Source organism: Pristiophorus japonicus, chromosome 11 (genome assembly GCF_044704955.1).
Source record: "Pristiophorus japonicus isolate sPriJap1 chromosome 11, sPriJap1.hap1, whole genome shotgun sequence".
Classification (NCBI taxonomy): domain Eukaryota; kingdom Metazoa; phylum Chordata; class Chondrichthyes; family Pristiophoridae; genus Pristiophorus; species Pristiophorus japonicus.
Genome location: NC_091987.1, coordinates 73195995 through 73209177, shown reverse-complemented (window position 1 = coordinate 73209177; position 13183 = coordinate 73195995). Strand labels below are relative to the sequence as shown.

Sequence of the window (13183 nt, the reverse complement as noted above, 5' to 3'; positions counted from 1 at the left end):
TCTAAGTTTCCCAGCCTGTCTCTGGCTTGATGGCAAGTTTGTACTGCCACTTCTATTGTACTGCACTTCACCCTCTCTGACTATGCCGCATCAATACAGATCACAGGTCATTCCTTAATTATGGCAACTCACTTTGACTGCATCCTCCACTTCCTCTTCAGACATCACAGGCCTTTCATCAATGCTGCAAAACTCCAGTTGCATCCTCCCTTCTTAATTAATATAAATATTAACTGCAATTCGTGGCTGGCCAGAATGCACTTACTCAAAGCTCTATTTCAGCTTCCTTTACATTACCAATAATCAGAAAAAATTCTTGTTTGTGTATGGGGGTGTTTTTGTGTTTGGGGACTCACTTTTTGTATACATATCAGGCAGGCCCACTTGTTGGTTATGACACTTGTATTTGTACCCCAGCTCCAAAGGGTTGGACATTCCTGCTCTGCACCACTTTACTGGACGAAAGAATTATGGACCCACGTGGCTGAGCAGCTCTTCTACCCCATGTTATGCACACAAATTTATTCATTTCTTTGAAATAGAAGCGCCGCACTGTTGGAGGGACAGTACCGAGGGAGTTGCCGCACTGTCGAAGGTGCAGTACTGAGGGAGCGCTGCACTGTTGGAGGGGCAGTACTGAGGGAGCGCCGCACTGTCGGAGGGGCAGCACTGAGGGAGCACAGCGCTGTGGGAGGGGCAGCGCTGTGGGAGGGTCAGCGCTGAGGGAGCGCCGCGCTGTGGGAGGGTCAGCGCTGAGGGAGCACCGCGCTGTGGGAGGGTCAGCGCTGAGGGAGCGCCGCGCTGTGGGAGGGTCAGCGCTGAGGGAGCGCCGCGCTGTGGGAGGGTCAGCGCTGTGGGAGGGTCAGCGCTGAGGGAGCGCCGCGCTGTGGGAGGGTCAGCGCTGAGGGAGCGCCGCGCTGTCGGAGGGTCAGCGCTGAGGGAGCGCCGCGCTGTGGGAGGGGCAGCGCTGAGGGAGCACAGCGCTGTCGGAGGGGGCAGCGCTGTGGGAGAGTCAGCGCTGAGGGAGCGCCGCGCTGTGGGAGGGTCAGCGCTGAGGGAGCGCAGCGCTGTGGAAGGGTCAGCGCTGAGGGAGCGGCGCGCTGTGGGAGGGTCAGCGCTGAGGGAGCGCTGCACTGTCGGAGAGTCAGCGCTGAGGGAGTGCCGCACTGTGGGAGGGGCAGTACCGAGGGAGTGCCGCACTGTGGGAGGGGCAGTACCGAGGGAGTGCCGCACTGTGGGAGGGGCAGTACCGAGGGAGTGCCGCACTCTGGGAGGGGCAGTACCGAGGGAGTGCCGCACTGTGGGAGGGGCAGTACCGAGGGAGTGCCGCACTGTGGGAGGGGCAGTACCGAGGGAGTGCTGCACTGTGGGAGGGGCAGTACCGAGGGAGTGCTGCACTGTGGGAGGGGCAGTACCGAGGGAGTGCTGCACTGTGGGAGGGGCAGTACCGAGGGAGTGCTGCACTTGCACATCGGGGTCTTCACGCTGCTCCCGGGCTGCCGCACCTCTGCTGATTTTATGGACACTTCAGGGAGCAGCGCGAGCTGGTGCTGGAGGGCGACGACTTGGAGAAGGGCGACTGGATTGGACGTCACCAAAATCAAGGTCGCTGATTGGAGCGTGAGCAGGTACAGCAGGAGAGGCAGTAAGCAGCAGAGGAGCGGCGAGGTCGGGGCGAAGGAGCGGGGCGAAGGAGCAGCGCGAGATTGTAGAAGCAAAGTGATCGGGGCCCAGAAGAGGCGAGGGCCCAGGGGCAGCACGGGCCAGCCCACACTGCGATATGTGCGTGCACTGGGTCCGTGCAGCAGAGCTAGTCTCCAGTCGTCTTGGTTAACCCTTGCCACTGGACCAAAACCGTGCTCTGTCAAGCCTGTGTGGTGGCTGGCGTGCCACCACACGTTTTAAAAAAATCCACGCACAGGCATCTTCCACCTTTTTAATATCTAGTTTGGGAACCTGGAATATTAGGACCTTCATTGAAACACCTTTTGGTGTGGAAGCAAGTCATCCTCGATGCGAGGGACCGCTTAAGAAGAAGAAGACATGGGTGAACAGATTTTACTTGCCTGTAGTGGGTAAGGTGTTTGTTTACTGGAACCAGTCAATAAACATATCTCGCCCTCAAACGTTTTCCGAAATCCCTTCAGTGGAAATGTGCAAACCGACCTACCCTCCTGCAACAGAATTAGTGTTGAACTTGGTGAGCGTATTACAACTGGAGATCTATCTCAAAAGTTCTTTGTGCTTTAAGCTTTTATTGAAAAGGGAGATTTTGAGGTGATCTAATAACATTTCCAAAATTCAGAAGGAAATTGATCCAGGCAAATTGCCACTAATGGTTTAAATACTAGGGAATGCTTTAAAAATATGATCTTGGGAGTAAGGGAAGTTGAGTAGAACTTTCTTCTCCAAAGGAAGAGTTGTAGATTAAGTTATCGAGAAAGGTCATTGAAGCAAAAAGAAAAGCTGTTTTAAAGACATTTGGATGTTTTTATGGGTAAAGAAGGAATGGAGGGATATAGGGCCCAAGTTTCGGCATCTGGTGAAAACGGCGCACCTCCGAGACTTACGTGACCTGCCTGGGCTCGAAGGTGTGCCGGAATATTCTGCAGCAATTCTCTGGTCCTCCTGGACCGTGGAGTGGAGTGGAGTGGAGCAGCGTAGTCTCCCTGGGGAGGAGACTGCCTGCAGGGGAGCGGGGCTAGGGATCATGCCGCCTTCTCAGAGCTGGCAGTGCTGCGCAGGCGCGCTGGAGCATGCGCGCCTGCGCAATGGCTCGGGAGAGCGTGGATACCGGGGCGGGGGGGAAGGGAAGGGAAGAGAGCGTGGATGCGGGGGGGGGGGGGGGGGGTGGAGAGCGTAGATACCGGTTTGGGGGGGGGGGGGGAATAGCCTTGCAACAGATGAAGGGGGGGAGCATGGCAAGGGATGGAGGAGCGTGGGTTGGGGGGCACTCAATGATCGAAGGGCCAAAGGAGAGAGCAGGGGTGCCTCCTTCCAGCCTCTCCCCCACCCCCTCTGCACACACCCCATGCACACACATAACCCCTCCCACCCCCCCCCCCACACACACACACACACACACACACACCACCCCTTCACCCCCCCCACTCTCACACATGCACACACACAGACACACACACCACACGCACCCCACTGTCAGATACACAGAGAGAGACACACTACAGAGAGAGACACTGTCAGAGACACCTTCCCTTCACATAAAGGTATTTTTTATTGATTGATTACTTATTACTTTGGTCTTGGTGCTTTAGGTGCAGGGTTCCTTCTATTTTTTATTAATTAATTGCTTATTACTTTTTGTGCTTCGTTTAGTGCTTGGTGCTTTAAATGTACTGCTTTGCTTAGTGCTTTAAATGTACTTTGCTTCTTTAATGTTGTTGTGAAGGTGTTTATGGAAAATCCTCTAACTTCCCTTACCCCCCGCTGTTGTGATGTTTATGTGTCCTTTGTGTTTAATGCTTCCCACCTGCCGTCTCTGGCTGTGCCTGCACTAAACTTAACTCTAGGTAAGGTTTTTCAGAACTTACAAAAGTGGACACTTACTCCATCCTAAGTTAGTTTGTAGTAAGTTTTCACTGCCGAAACTTGCAAAACAGGCCTGAGTGGCTGGACACACCCCCTTTTGAAAAAAAAGTACCTTACCTCAAGCCAACCTAAACTAACTCACTAGAACTGGAGCAAACTAATATCCGAGAATTGCAATTTCTAACATACTCCAAACTAAACTAGTTGCTCCAAAAAACTAGGAGCAACTCCACCTGAAACTTGGGCCCATAGTGAGAAGATAGCAAGGTGGACCTGATCTGTGGGGAATAAAGGAATAGGCTTGTTGAGCTTAATGGCCATTTTCTGTTAATTTTTATACTGCAACTATTCAGGTATTGCACCCTGACTAAAACTAACTGTGCCTCCAATAATTGACACAAATTATATTTTTAATGCACAGATTTTAAATACAGCCTTGTTAAATGTATGCCATAAAATGTGAACTGACATTGCTACTAACTAATGTACTTTTACAGACACTATCCACATGGCATTGTGGGTGTTCAAATTAGCTCCCAATAAGTTAACACCATTACCTTTTTCAAAAAAAAAATCCAATTATTTGTTTTAGGGGTTCCCATGGTTTCCTATTTTGTGCCATGTATGATAGAAATGGGAGGTGGTGAGCAAAGTAACCCTTTTGCAAATAATAGATTTGAGTTCAGATAGTCAGGCTGTGGTAAATCAGCATTCCCAGCATCGAAGCATTGACCACACTCGGATCAGCTCCGATGGACGGGCCACATCGTCCGCATGCCCTACGAGACTCCCAAAACAAGCGCTCTACTCAGAGCTCCGACACGGCAAGCGAGTCCCAGGTGGACAGAGGAAACGCTTCAAGGACACCCTCAAAGCCTCCTTGAAAAAGTGCAACATCCCCACCGACACCTGGGAATCCCTGGCTCAAGACCGCTCAAAGTTGAGGAGAAGCATCCGAGAAGGCGCCGAACACCTCGAGTCTCTTCGCCGGGAGCACGCGGAGGCCAAGCGCAAACAGCGGAAGGAGTGCACAACAACCCAAGCACCCCACCCACCCGTCCCTTCAACCACCGTCTGCCTCACCTGTGACAGAGACTAGGTCCCGCATTGGACTAGTCAGTCACCTGAGAAATCATTTTTAGTGTGGAAGCAAGTCATCCTAGACTCCGAGGGATTGCCCAAGAAGAAGAAATCATCAGCATTCCTAGATGACACAGTACTTTAACTTCAGTTTGACATTGTCTGATCTAGTCTATTGAATTTAGTTGTGTATGCTGCCAATTATATTATGTGGTATTTTAGTACACGTTAAATTATTTTTCTACGGCATCTGCACCTGCCTGAATATCATTTAATCTGACTCTCTTTAGAGATTAAATGCAATATGGAACTACCAAAACATTGCAAGACTGCATGTCCTCCACAAAGCTTTCTTTGCTTCACACTTTTTTTAAAAAGCATCTATTTTTGTACAGTAGCAGGACATGGTCCAAAGTTCCCCTATGTAGTGACTTTGATCTCTGGCCAGTTGGTGGAGCAACATGAAGGCCTATTGGAAGGCTTGCAAAATGAAAGCAATTTGCCACGGTTGCTCTCGTCTTCCTCCTGTCCTATCACAAGGAATAGTATATGGAAATCTTAAAAAAAAATACAAACATAACATAAATATAGTATCATACCATTATTAATTTCTCATACAGAATCTGTACCTGTTTTACACAGTGTATAAAACTGAACTAAGATGGCTTCTGGGCTGGCAGCTCCTCACTGAGCTACTCTTCTCTTCAACTGTATCTTTTGGTCATCCATTGCCATCCTTTGCCCTTTCTTCCCCCAATCTCCTTTCTTCCATTGCTTAAGATACCCTGTGCTGGAAATTCACCAACCTTGCGCTCATTTTTTCAGTGATATTTAGCTGTTTTTGGCGAAAAACGGTGATCTGCTAGTTTCGCCGAAGTCTTGCGCTGGCGGTTTTGAAATACCGCTGAAACGCGGACTGGTGGCGCGCAAGACGATAAAAAGCACTATCGCCGTAGTTTGGATGTTTGATGCACCTGTATTCTGGGCGGGAAAAAACGCTGAGAAAAATCTGAGTTGCAGCCCCAAAATCGGTGGTATGTATGAAGACTTGCAAAAAAGGTAAGTTAAAGTTTTTATTAAACTTTTTTGCAGCAATTACTTAGTTAAGAGTCTTGTAAATGTGTTGTGATTTTTTTTTTTTGCAATTATTTTTTGTGTTTTCCCTCTCCCAGGGCCTGTCTTTTAGCGGTAGTTGTCGAGGACCGCGATTTCCGCCACGAATCCTCGTGCAATGCTGATTTTTACCACTGGGTGCATTTTTTAACGAAACTTGGGTCTTTTTAAAAAAAAAATGGCGGTGTGGTTAGCGGTATTTTTGGTGATAAATGCCCCAAAAATACTGCTATGGCCAAAAGACGAATTTCTAACTCCCTGACTCTTGATAAAGGCATTTCAGCCCAAACTACAAGTTTAAAGCTACCCCTGCAGAGTCCACTGCCCAGCCCCGACCCTGTGTGTCTTTATTCTCACTGAACTCTTTCAACTGCTGGAGCTCTGCTGAAACTTGACTTCCATCACCTGGATTCCTCTGCCAACAGGACTATACTGCTCTACTGACTACACTATTTGAGTCTGCTGCGGTGACTCTGCTCTGCCTTTCTGTTAATTCAAGTTTTAAGCTGCCAAAATAGTTTCTCAAATTGGTTTCCGATCTCCTGGACTTTTCTGGATATCTAGATTACGTTTCTGCTTTGAACTACACTGGATTACATGAAGACTTACCTGCTGTGTCTCTATCTTTGTTGCTGAAAGATTTTTTTCTTTTTTAAGTAACTTTTAAACTGCGTCTGTCTCTGCTGTACTGATTTTTCAGCTTTGTTGGCTTCTAGCTAGCAGCTGCTGTTTCACTTGCTGTCGGTGACTTGTGGTTTTACATTTGCTCCACCACTATGATCTACAGTGATCTCCAACTTGTGTCAATTTCACCATCTTTCTGCACCACCACCAACACTCATTCCTACGGCAACAACCTCCATTCTTCAATTCGCTACCCTTCAAATAGTTTCTGGACTTCACTTGCCTGCTTTGGACAGCGGTTTGTCGATGCTCCATGTCGGTTCTATCCTGCATGGGACCTCCAACTTTGACCCTCATCTCCCTACTATTGTCTCCAACCTATTCCCTGCTGCCAGGAAATATGTATTCCATTAATTACTACATAACCAGGCCTATGTAACGTAAGTTTTTTCTTGTGTCCATTGATATGCGCACTTTAGCTGTCACTCTGGACCCAAGCCGTTCATTTCTCTCCACTTTTTTTCTGCCCCCCCCCCCCCCCCCCCCGCTTTCTCTTTCTAACCTTCCCTGACCGTTCTCTCCTGTCGTCATGCCTCCTTTCATCTCTCCTCTCTTGCATACTCTGCCCTCCCAAATCCCTATCTCAATCCTTCATTACTCTTCAACCTTCCTACTCTCCTACCGCCGTCCCAGGCTTGATTCCTTCAGAAAATAAGAACATAAGAAATAGTAACAGGAGTAGGCCATACGGCCCCTCGAGCCTGCTCCGCCATTCAATAAGATCATGGCTGATCTGATCATGGACTCAGCTCCACTTCCCTGCCTGCTCCCCATAACCCCCTATCGTTTAAGAAACTGTCTATTTCTGTCTTAAATTTATTCCACGGCTCTTTGAGGCAGCAAATTCCACAGATTTACAACCCTCAAGAGAAGAAGTTTCTCCTCATCTCTGTTTTAAATGGGCGGCCCCTTATTCTAAGATCATGCCCTCTAGTTCTAGTCTCCCCCATCAGTGGAAACATCCTCTCTGCATCCACCTTGTCAAGCCCTCTCAATCTTATACGTTTCGATAAGATCACCTCTCATTCTTCTGAATTCCAATGAGTAGAGGCCCTCTTAGATAAGCCTACAGTTTCCCTCTGTGCCTCTCTTGGCATCCTACGAAGGGCCCCTCGAGGCACTAGTCAGTGCCCCCTTACGAGCAGCAACCCCCCACTCTTCCATCCTACTCTCTCGCTGACCTTCCTGCCCAGCGCGCCCACTGGGGGTTAATCTTGCTAATCTCCTCCACGTCCAACTCACTCCTCCACGTCCAACTCGCCCTCCGAGCGCTGACCCTGTGGACTCTGGCAGTGGGTCGGGTATCACCGACCCTCTCTGCATCTCCCTCCAGAATGTCCGTTCAACTGCAAACACGGCTCTTCCCATCCATGAGCTTATTGTGGATGATTGCATCGACATCATGGCCCTGATGGAAACCTGGTTGAGGGATGATGATACTTTGCCCTTAAATGAAGCCTCCCCGCCTGCCTATAACTTCCACCACTTGCCCCACTCAGACCTCTCTGGTAGCGGTGTGGCTCTCAGGACCAAATCACAGTCTGTCCCCCTCCTCCTTTGAACATCTCACCTTATTCCACCCCTCTCACCTCTCATTTAAAATTCTCATTCTCTACCGCCCACCCAAGTACCATTAAAAAAATTGTATCACGGAGATATCTTCACTGCTTCCCTCCCTTAGCCCCTGCACTGAGCGACTTCTCATCCTCTGTGATTTAAACCGCCATCTCAATTCTTCATGCTCTCTCGCCTCTGCGTTCACTAACCTCCTCTCTTCTCTTAATCTCTCCCTCCATGTAAACTCCCCAACCCATATTTACGGCCACCCTCTCAATCTTGCCATCTCTCGTGGCCTCGCTACACCCATCGTGTCAATCACAGATAAGGCCATCTCTGACTACTTCCTCATATCGCTCTCCACCCACATCCCCCTTTCCACGCCTCCCCAACCCTACTTCCTTCTATGTCTGCCCATGGAATAAACTCTCTCACAACTGCACTTATGAACTCCCACTGTCCAGTCTTTGGCCCTCCATTCTCCACAACATTTCTGCAGCCACTGATCTGCTCAACCACACCCTCACCCCCACCTTTGCTGCCCTAGTCCCTATTAAAACAATTACTCTCTCTCACCCTGGCCGTTCTCCCTGGTGCAGCCCTTATCTTCGCTCCCTTAAGTCCAAGGGATGCAGACTTGAACGGTTATGGCGGACAATTGGTTTAGCCATTCACCGCCAGATCTGTCCTTGGCCCTCTCCTATTTCCTATCTACATGCCGCCCCTTGGCGACATCATCCAAAAACACAGCATCACTTTCGACATGTACGCCGATGACATCCCGCTCTACTTCACCGCCACTTCTCTCGACCCCTCCACGGACTCTAAATTGTCAGACTGCTTGTCAGTACTGGATGAGCAGAAATTTTCAACAATTTAAATATTGGGATGACTAAACGGTGGCACAATTGAGGAACAGTGGAGAACTTTTAAGGAGCTCTTTCATAGTGCTCAACAAAAATATATTCCAGTGAAAAAGAAGGGTGGTAAGAGAAGGGATAACCAGCCGTGGATAACCAAGGAAATAAAGGAGAGTATCAAGTTAAAAACCAATGCGTATAAGGTGGCCAAGGTTAGTGGGAAACTAGAAGATTGGGAAAATTTTAAACAACAGCAAAGAATGAATAAGAAAGCAATAAAGAAAGGAAAGATAGATTACGAAGGTAAACTTGCGCAAAACATAAAAACAGATAGTAAAAGCTTTTACAGATATATAAAACGGAAAAGAGTGACTAAAGTAAATGTTGGTCCCTTAGAAGATGAGAATGGGGATTTAATAATGGGAAATGTGGAAATGGCTGAGACCTTAAATAATTATTTTGCTTCGGTCTTCACAGTGGAAGACACAAAAACCATGCCAAAAATTGCTGGTCACAGGAATGTGGGAAGGGAGGACCTTGAGACAATCACTATCACTAGGGGTGTAGTGCTGGACAGGCTAATGGGACTCATGGTAGACAAGTCCCCTGGTCCTGATGAAATGCATCCCAGGGTATTAAAAGAGATGGCGGAAGTTATAGCAGATGCATTCGTTATAATGTACCAAACTTCTCTGGACTCTGGGGAGGTACCAGTGGATTGGAAAGCAGCTAATGTAACGCCTCTGTTTAAAAAAGGGGGCAGACAAAAGGCAGGTAACTATAGGCCGGTTAGTTTAACATCTGTAGTGGGGAAAATGCTTGAAACTATCATTAAGGAAGAAATAGCGGGACATCTAGATAGGAATAGTGCAATCAAGCAGACGCAACATGGATTCATGAAGGGGAAATCATGTTTAACTAATTTACTGGAATTCTTTGAGGATATAACGAGCATGGTGGATAGAGGTGTACCGATGGATGTGCTGTATTTAGATTTCCAAAAGGCATTCGATAAGGTGCCACACAAAAGGTTACTGCAGAAGATAAAGGTACGCGGAGTCAGAGGAAATGTATTAGCATGGATCGAGAATTGGCTGGCTAACAAAAAGCAGAGAGTCGGGATAAATGGGTCCTTTTCGGTTGGAAATCGGTGGTTAGTGGTGTGCCACAGGGATCGGTGCTGGGACCACAACTGTTTACAATATACATAGATGATCTGGAAGAGGGGGACAGAGTGTAGTGTAACAAAATTTGCAGATGACACAAAGATTAGTGGGAAAGAGGGTTGTGTAGAGGACACAGAGAGACTGCAAAGAGATTTAGATAGGTTAAGCGAATGGGCTAAGGTTTGGCAGATGGAATACAATGTCGGAAAGTGTGAGGTCATCCACCTTGGGGGGAAAAAAACAGTAAAAGGGAATATTATTTGAATGGGAAGAAATTACAACATGCTGCAGTGCAGAGGGACCTGGGGGTCCTTGTGCATGAAACTCTTTTTGGAGTTTACCTGTAAAACAAAAACATTAATCGGTGCCACCCGCCCTGGATGACGCACCATACATTTACAAGGCCCTCTTTTTTTTTTTTCCTTTTTTTGGTTTTTTTTTGGGCACTAAAATCAAATTTTCCTTTTTCCAGTGCCCCTTATAAAAGGGGAGGGGGACACTAAAAGCACCGGCAATGAAAACAAATTAAACTTTAAAACGTAAAATCAAATTAAAATTTGGTTGCCGGGCGTGATGATACACTCCAGTCCCTCCGGTGCCCACCTCTCGCGGAAGGCCGCGAGCGTACCGGTGGACACCGTGTGCTCCATCTCCAAGGACACCCTGGACCGGATGTAAGAGCGGAAGAGAGGCAGGCAATCAGGTTGAACGACCCCCTCGACCGCCCGCTGCCTGGACCGGCTGATGGCACCCTTGGCCGTGCCCTGGAGCAGTCCTACGAGGAGGCCTTTGGACCTACCCGCTCCCCTCCGCACAGGGTGCCCAAAGATCAGGAGAGTGGGACTGAAGTGCAGCCAGAATTTCAGGAGCAGCCCCTTCAAATAATAAAACGGGCTGCAACCTCGTGCATTCCATAAAAACATGGAACACGGACTCTTCCAGACCGCAGAAATTGCAGGCGGCCTGGGAGTCCGTGAACCCGCTTAAAAATTTGTTGCACGGCACTGCTCCATGCACCACCCTCCAGGCCAAGTCCCCGACAAATAGTGGGAGGACCCTTGCGTAGAGTGCCCTCCATCGGGGACCCCGCCTCCTCCGGACGGCAGGATGGTACGCCATGGCGTGTCCGGACGGCAGGCGAGGATGGCAAAGTTGAGAGTGTGCAGGAGCAGCCCGTACAGGAAACCCCTCCGTGCGGAACTGAAGGGCACGGAGGGGATTTTCCCGAGGCAGCTCAAGTTGTGAGGCGCCGGCCCCCGAGGGAGGTTCCGGGATTTGGCGCCAATGAGGAATTCCGTCCGGACGGGGGTCAGTTCGGACGGGATCTCCCCACGTGCTTGGGCCTCCTCGATGCACCTAACAGAGTCAGGGCCCAAAGCTGTTTTTAGCGACTCGATGGCTTCGGCCGCGTGGCGGACGTCGGCTGAATTTAGGCGCCGTGCCTGGCGCCATCCAGCCCGCTCTTCCGCCATCGAGCATGTCCCTGACCCTGGTCACCTCACCAGCCACAGCCCTCTCTTCCGACCGCCACATAAAACCTCGGTCGTGGAGGTACAGATTCCCGAGCAGCGGCTCCTGCAGGACAGCCGCCACTCCAGCCGGCGGAGAGCTGCGCTTGGTGGAGACTTTGTTCCAGACCCTGATGAGGTCCCTGTAAAAGACAGGCAGCTCCCGGAGGGCGGTCCTGACACCCCCCAAGTTCACAAACAGGAGCTGCGTGTCGTAGTTGAAGTCGCGCTGCTGGCGGAAGAAATACGTCGCCAGAGCGCGCCACCTAGGAGGGGGCTCGACGTAAAGGTATCTCTGCAGGGTCTGAAGACGGAAAGTCGCGAGCTCCTTGTGCATGAAACTCTTTTTGGAAAAACTCGCCTTGTGCATGAAACTCTTTTGAGTTAACCTGCAAAAACATAAAACATTAAAACCATGCCACCCGACCTGGGTGACACAGCAGACATTTTCAAGGCCCCTTTTTTTTTTTTGGGGCGCTAAAATCAAATTTTTCCAGTGCCCCCTATAAAAGGGGAGGGGGACACTAAAAGCACCGGCAATGAAAACAAATTAAACTTTAAAACGTAAAATCAAATTAAAATTTGGTTGCCGGGCGTGATGATGCACTCCAGTCCCTCCGGTGCCCACCTCTCGCGGAAGGCCGCGAGCGTACCGGTGGACACCGCGTGCTCCATCTCCAAGGACACCCTGGACCGGATGTAAGAGCGGAAGAGAGGCAGGCAGTCAGGTTGAACGACCCCCTCGACCGCCCGCTGCCTGGACCGGCTGATGGCACCCTTGGCCGTGCCCAGGAGCAGTCCTACGAGGAGGCCTTCGGACCTACCCGCTCCCCTCCGCACAGGGTGCCCAAAGATCAGGAGAGTGGGACTGAAGTGCAGCCAGAATTTCAGGAGCAGCCCCTTCAAATAGTGGAACAGGGGCTGCAACCTTGTGCATTCAATAAAAACATGGAACACGGACTCCTCCAGACCGCAGAAATTGCAGGCGCCGCCTTGTGCATGAATCCCAAAAAGTTAGTTTGCAGGTGCAGCAGGCAATCAAGAAGGCGAATGGAATGTTGGCCTTCATTGCGAGAGGGATGGAGTACAAAAGCAGGGAGGTCCTGCTGCGACTGTATAGGGTATTGGTGAGGCCGCACCTGGAGTACTGCGTGCAGTTTTGGTCCCCTTACTTAAGGAAGGATATACTAGCTTTGGAGGGGGTACAGAGACGATTCACTATGCTGATTCTGGAGATGAGGTGGTTACCTTATGATGATAGATTGCGTAGACTGGGTCTTTACTCGTTGGAGTTCAGAAGGATGAGGGGTGATCTTATAGAAACATTTCAAATAATGAAAGGGATTGACAAGATAGAGGCAGAGAGGTTGTTTCCACTGGTCGGGGAGACTAGAACTAGGGGGCACAGCCTCAAAATACGGGGGAGCCAATTTAAAACCGAGTTGAGAAGGAATTTCTTCTCCCAGAGGGTTGTGAATCTGTGGAATTCTCTGCCCAAGGAAGTAGTTGAGGCTAGCTCATTGAATGTATTCACATCACAGATAGATTTTTAACCAATAAGGGAATTAAGGGTTACGGGGAGCGGGCGGGTAAGTGAAGCTGAGTCCACTGCCAGATCAGCCATGATCTTGTTGAATGGCGGAGCAGGTTTGAGGGGCTAGATGGC

At 49.5% G+C, this 13183-nt stretch overlaps 1 protein-coding gene across 1 annotated transcript in view; it reads left to right on the top strand.

Moving 5' to 3' along the window:
- The window catches only part of LOC139276077 (protein FAM162B-like), a 35212-nt gene that overhangs the window by 10140 nt on the left and 11889 nt on the right, over positions 1–13183 (top strand). The gene's annotated exons all lie outside the window — the stretch shown is intronic.